This window comes from Apium graveolens, chromosome 6, assembly GCF_009905375.1.
Source record: "Apium graveolens cultivar Ventura chromosome 6, ASM990537v1, whole genome shotgun sequence".
Taxonomy (NCBI): domain Eukaryota; kingdom Viridiplantae; phylum Streptophyta; class Magnoliopsida; order Apiales; family Apiaceae; genus Apium; species Apium graveolens.
Window position 1 is genome coordinate 188,231,691 of NC_133652.1, and position 6,903 is coordinate 188,238,593.

The 6,903-nt window shown below is 34.7% G+C and overlaps 1 non-coding gene across 1 annotated transcript; it reads right to left on the bottom strand.

Annotated features, from left to right (window-relative positions):
* Positions 1-5,397: 5,397 nt before the first annotated feature.
* Positions 5,398-5,504, bottom strand: LOC141669813 (small nucleolar RNA R71). Its single transcript, XR_012554071.1, has one exon. It is a non-coding gene; the product is annotated as a small nucleolar RNA R71 (small nucleolar RNA).
* Between the last annotated feature and the right edge of the window lie 1,399 nt (positions 5,505-6,903).

Genomic DNA, 6,903 nt, shown 5'->3' on the forward strand with positions numbered 1-6,903 from the left:
TAGTCTAGTATTCTCAAAAATATATACAGTCAACAAAAACCCTACTCATGATATAAAAATGAATTTATACAACTGCTTTGTTCACTGCATGATATATTTCAAAGGTATTGCATTACTGTTTAACCTTAAGTATTTGATTAACGAGTTCCACTTCTATTAAATACTCTAGTTAAGGTCAATCAATGCAAAACAATTTTTGAATTCATCTTTATTATGCTCAAAACTGCATGTATTTGACTAGAAATATTAATCAAAATGCCATATTTTCTAACGTTAATGCTTTTTAGATAAAATTCTACATATTCTTTTTGGCATGTACCAAACAAATGGGGAAGAGAAATTGGACCCCTTAATGCCTTTATGTTAAAAAAAACTTCAAAATTTTTGAATATTGATATCTTTTTGATATACAAGGATCTATATTTGTGCTTCTATTATTGTATGATACATCTAACAAAGTATTTTGCAGGATCTCAAGAAAAAGATTTAATCTCTAAGTACATAAATGCTTTATGTGCAAAGTATTTTTCAAAAATTCATGCATACACCAAGGGGAAGCACACACTATTAATTTTATGTTTGTTTGGAAAATACGAAAAAGGGGAAGATTGAAAGGATATCTTCGATATATTATTTATTTTGGTATTTGTATGATTAAACATAAAATTAAGAACACGTAGATTCTCTCCATTAGGACATGAATTTAATTGATCCAAATCAGAGTCAAAAAGTTAAATTAGCAAAATCATGTCTTTTAAACAGATAAAAGAGATATTCCATTTTTACAAAACATCAAAACTATATCTTTATGGAATATATCTCTAAGGCAATATGATCAAAGAAGACACATCAAGATATGATGTTTCTTAGATCTGTGTTGCAACAGGAATATAGCAAAAAGCTCGAATAAGGAATATTGCAGAAATATTCTTTAGAGGTCTCGTGCTATATCAAAAATATTTAACTCTTCACTCCAAAATATATCTCTACATATATTAAAAGAGTTTTTATTAAAATATTATTAATATTCAAGGTTGGAATATTAATATCCAGTTCTGCAACTTATTTATGAATACTTACAGTAATTTTCTCCCGTTTCGTAAAATCAGCATTTTTCGGAGAAAATATTTCAAAAATACTCAAACACATTTCCTATCATCTAAATATATTATATATATTAGGAAATATATTTTAAGTATTTATACAAGTCAAAACTTTTGTCAAAAGATCCATCTCCTTTATTTCAAGACCAACGATATTTTTATTTAGAAGAAAGACTGATAGAACAGTTTCATTTTTATATAAAATACTTCCACATGCTAGAAAGACTTGAAATTTGGTATGAATCATTTAAATGGTATTTTCTAAGTATGGTAAAAATTTCATAGCATTCAGAGAATTTTTGTCCGGCACAAAAATCAAGGTAGTTGGTCCCACAGTTGACCACGTTTGACCTAGTTACCATTGACTAAAGTTTACCAAAACTTGCAGGACATAATTTTATAATATTTATGTAATTATAATATTTTTTATGATATTTATTTAAGAATTTTTGGGGTGGTCATAATTAATGGTTCTTAATCCTTAATTAAAGTAATTAAGGAATGATTAAAAGAAAAGGAAAATATATATTTAATATATATATATATATATATATATATATATATATCAGCTGAGATTTGAATGGATACTAGCTTGTGCTTCCTTCCCACTTGCAAAAAAACACAACCTACTTGCCATGTCATCAATCCATGTGATACACTCCATCCACCATTCATTCCTTCTCAAATTTCAACCATTCAATCCACCCAACTCCTCCTATAAATAAACCCCCACCCCAACTCATTTCCTAAAAGCTAAAAAGCCACAAAGTTTCTGGGATTTTTTAGAAGTGATTCTCTTCATCTCTTTCAAATTCTATACACACACTTCTTCTCAAAAACCATCTTTCTCTTCTATATACTTACATATATACAAGGTTTTTGAAACCCAAGCTTAGCTTCACCCAACTAAGGTTTATCCCACCAAGTGAGCTCATCCACTACCACTTTCCGGCCTCCCAAAGGTCTGCCCAAGTTCAACCAAAGTGCCAAAATCCGGCCGAACCTCCGGCGAATTTTTCCGGTGAACTTTTCCGACTGTTTTTCAAAAGTGGTTAGTTTTAGCTTCTTATTTGAGTTCTTTGTATTTAAGCTTTGTACTTAACTTCTCTACTTCATCTTAAGCTCTAATACAAGCTCTCTTATAGTGGAAGTTCTCGGGGAGAACTTAGATTCGAACTCGGAATTCGAATAAGTACTTGATCTTCGTAAAAAATCATTCCAACGAGAAGATCTAAAAAGAAAAGTACTTTATCTCCAAGGGGGAGATTATATTTGACACAAGTACGAGTTAGCCAATTATTTCTTGCACTTTAATTGGATCTTGGCTAACATTCATTCGTGGTTATAAAATAATTACGAAGTAAAAGTGTAATCCCTTCTATCATCTTTAGTGTTCCGGGGGATTATTACTTGTCTCATATAAACACTTCGTAATTTGTCAAATCTTAAAATGGATCGTATGAGTTAGACAATTACTTAACGCTCTTTAATTGGATCTTGTCTAACTAATAACGTACATATAAAATATTACGAAGTAAAAGTATAATCCCTTCTAACATCTTTAGTGTTCCGAGGGATTATAGCTTATTCCATATAAACTACTTCGTAATTATCCGTTAAAATTAAGGACGAATCAAATCCACGAGTTAGCCAATTAATTTATGCTATTTAATTGGATCTAGGCTAACACATATCGTGTATATAAACAATTAAGAGTCATATCGTATAAGCCCCTTCTAACATCTTTCAGTGTTCCGTGGGGTTATACTACGATATCTATAAAATACTCGTAATTATTCGTCCAAACTTTGAAAGCACAATCTTAAGACAATTACTTGCACTTATTTAATTGGATCTTGGCTAAGACTCATAAATCTTATAAACGTGCTTAAAGTTAAAAGAGTATACTTTGACCTTATAATCGTCAATATACAAGTATACCTTAAAACCTTAAGTTGATATACTTAAAGGTAAAATTACAACTCCGAGGTTGTAATTAACGTATTCTTCGATCCATAAATACTTAATCGAAAGAAGAAGAATACTAAAGAAGTCATAAGCCATAAGTGCTTAATATAAAAAGGGACTTCTCATATTACTCCACAACTTTATTAAATCTATAAAGGAGTAATTATAAATATAATTGACCATCTTGTATTATTCTAAGTCAAGTATAACTAATTAGTTTTAATATTCTTATTTGGATATTATACTACTTGTGGGCTAGTACAGTAACATACTGGTTCAAAACAAATCTTTTCCTATTTGTTTTGTTTCGTGGATTGGCTTATTAGTTTTGTAGTGAGGTGAAGTGACGTGAGGTGTTTCTCGTTCTAGGACCTAAGTCCTAGACGTACTAACGGGGAGTTAGTAGTCTTCGCACCGTGAAGAAGAGGAAATACCTAAGACCAGATCACTAAGATCCAAGACTGGCAAAAGCTAAGGAAGCCAAGTCCACACAAAGGCTCTACAATAACTTTGAAGAAATAGAAGGGAGTTATTGTCTAAGATAAGTTGTGTAGGTATTACATTTATTTTGAGGTGGTGACCCTTGTGTTACGCACCAAGAAAAATATTTGTAAAGGGTGTAAAGGCTTCTCCGCCTACTAAAGGAACGAATTTATTATAAGGGAAAATCCCGAGTCTAGGAGAGGAGCTCAGGGACTAGAGTAGGGGTGAGCGAATCTATTAGAGGTTGTGCCATCGCGAACCAGGATTAAATCACCGTGTGGTATTTTCTTTCCTTGCAATTTATTTTCTGCACATATAAAATGCATAACCACTCGATAAAGTTTTAAGAAGGGATAAAATATTTATAAAACGCCACAACAATTTTTAAATTGGTAATTAAGCTATTCAACCCCCCTTCTAGCTTAAAATAGCCCTCTTACGGGACCTATCAGGGTCGTAGCGGAGTTACTATGGATTTCTTTAGTTAATTGTTTAATAACTTGGTATGTGATAATTGTATGATATCTAGCATAGGTTGTTCTTATTCGTCTTATGTGCGTCACGAACATATAAGATAGCGTGTTAATCTCTTATGAAGCGACAGTGAATCTTGAGATTTAGAACTTGTCATGCTAGCATAGATTCATGTATTGTATGCATGATTAGTGGATAACTCTAACCGTTTTATTTTCCCTATGTAATCATAATGAATAACTTGCGCTTAAATCATTATGTTGTCAAATTTTGTAGACATATAGGGTCTCAATATAATTGATGCCTATTCAACTTATATCTTAATCGTAGATGCTTGGTAGAATGGTACTTGTGCAACGAAAGTTGGCTTTTATCAGTTTCATGTTATTCGATTAATATCATCACCGTTACATGCTAAGGGTAATAACTATGACTATTGAATGTAGTAATGAAGTTATGATCTCATGTGTGTTTAATATTGTTAATTCAAGTGTTAATTTAAGTGTTTAATTCTATAGTTAATAATTAGTTAATCAACCTTAAGTGTTATTGTCTTGACATTGAAGAGTAATCATACATTGGTGAGTAAGTGTTAATTAAATATAATTAATCAGAGTCTCTGTGGGAATGAACTAGAAATCATTCTATATTACTTGCGAACACGTATACTTGCGTGAATTATTAGCGCATGCTTTGTGCCTAACAAGTTTTTGGCGCCGCTGCCGGGGAACTCGGTGTTAATTTTTTTAGTTTATGTACTTGCCATTAGTGGTCATTAGGACTCATTGATTAAGACTTGTTACTTACTGTTTTCGGTTATGTTTCAGGTACTCTAGCGAGCGTTAATGCAAACACGTTCTCGCACTCGCAAGAGGACTCTAGATATGGCTGAGGAGACAGATTCAGTTCTTGACATTCCGGAGAAGATAGATTTTGAAGATTCAGATAAAGAGAGTGAAAAGAAAGAACCTGTAATAATGGGTGATCATATAGTTCCAGCAGATCCAACTCTTATGGACTTTTCTTGGCCTAAAATTGATGACATTCAGTCAAGCATCATTATCCGGCTATTCAGGCCAATACTTTCGAAATCAAGCCGGGCACTATTCAGATGGTGCAGAATTCTGTTTCTTTCGGAGGTGTTGTGACTGAAGATCCCAACATGCACATCAGGAATTTTGTCGAGATCTACAGTACTTTCAAATATAATGGTGTTACTGATGAGGCTATCAAGCTGAGGCTTTTTCAATTCTCTCTGAGGGATAAAGCTAAGGATTGGTTACATTCTTTACCAGATGGGTCCATCACTACTTGGGAAGATCTTGCGCAAAAGTTTCTGGTGAAGTTCTATCCAATGGCCAAGACTGCAGCTATGAGAAGTGCTCTTACTCAGTTTGCACAATAACCAACAGAATCTATATGTGAAGCTTGGGAGCGCTATAAGGAGATGTTGAGAAAGTGTACACATTATGGAATGCTTGACTGGATGATGATCACTGGGTTCTACAATGGTTTGGGGGCCCAATCTCGGCCCATGCTCGATGCAGCTTCTGGAGGCGCCTTGTGGGCAAAAAGCTATACTGAGCCCTATATTATCATTGAAATTATGGCCGCAAATGAGTATCAAAACCCAACTTAAAGGATGATGCCTAGGAAGGTAGCAGGTATTCTGGAAGTTGATGCAGCTACAGCTATCGCAGCGCAGCTTCAAGCGCTGTCTATGAAGGTCGATTCTTTAGCCAACTATGGAGTCAATCAAATAGCTATTGTCTGTGAGCTTTGTGCAGGCTCTCATGCTACAGATCAATGTTCTCTTGTTAATAAATCTGTTCAGTATGTGAACAATTATCAGCGACCGCAGCAGTCTGTGCCAACTACTTATCATCCTAATAACAGAAATCATCCCAATTTTAGCTGGAACAACAATCAGAATGCTGTTCAGCAACCATATCAGCAAGCTGTAAGTAAACAGTTTAATCCACCTGGATTTCAGCAACCTCAACAGTATGCTCAAAGGCAATCATATCCTCAATAAGGAGGTGCTGCTCCACTTTCTAGTGCTGATTTCGAGGAGCTAAAGTCGTTGTGTAAAAGTCAAGCTATTTCTATCAAGACCTTGGAGAATCAAATTGGTCAAATAGCCAATGCCTTGCTCAATCGTCAACCTGGCACACTTTCCAGCAATACTGAAGTGCCAGGCAGGAAGGAAGTTAAGGAGCAAGTCAAAGCTGTCACTTTAAGGTCTGGAAAAGATGCTGAAGCTGAAAAAGCAAAGGATGGAGAAGCTGAAGTTGTAGATGAAGAAGAAAAGCAAAAGGAGAAAGAGGGGGAACCAAAGAAGACTACTTTTGAACACACTCTTCCTGGGGGTAATACAGGGGAGAAACAGCTCTATCCTCCACCATCTTTTCATAAGCGATTGCAAAAACAAAAGCTGGATAAGCAATTCAGTAAGTTTCTGGAGGTGTTCAAGAAACTTCACATCAACATACCTTTCGCTGAGCCTCTGGAGCAAATGCCTAGTTATGCGAAATTCATGAAAGGTATTCTTTCAAGGAAGGTGAAACTGGATGATCTTGATACCGTTGCTCTAACAGAAGAGTGCAGTGCTGCAATAAAAGTTACCTCTAAATCTTAAGGATCCAGGTAGCTTCACCATTCCTTGCACCATTGGAAAGTTGTCATTCGACAAGTGCCTTTGCGATTTGGGAGCAAGCATCAATCTGATGTCATTGTCTATCTTCAAAAAGCTGAATTTGCTTGATCTGAAGCCCACCTACATGTCTCTATAATTGGATGATCGTTCTATTATATACCCAAGAGGTATCGTGGACGACGTGCTAGTAAAGGTGGACAAGCTCATCTTTCCTGCAGA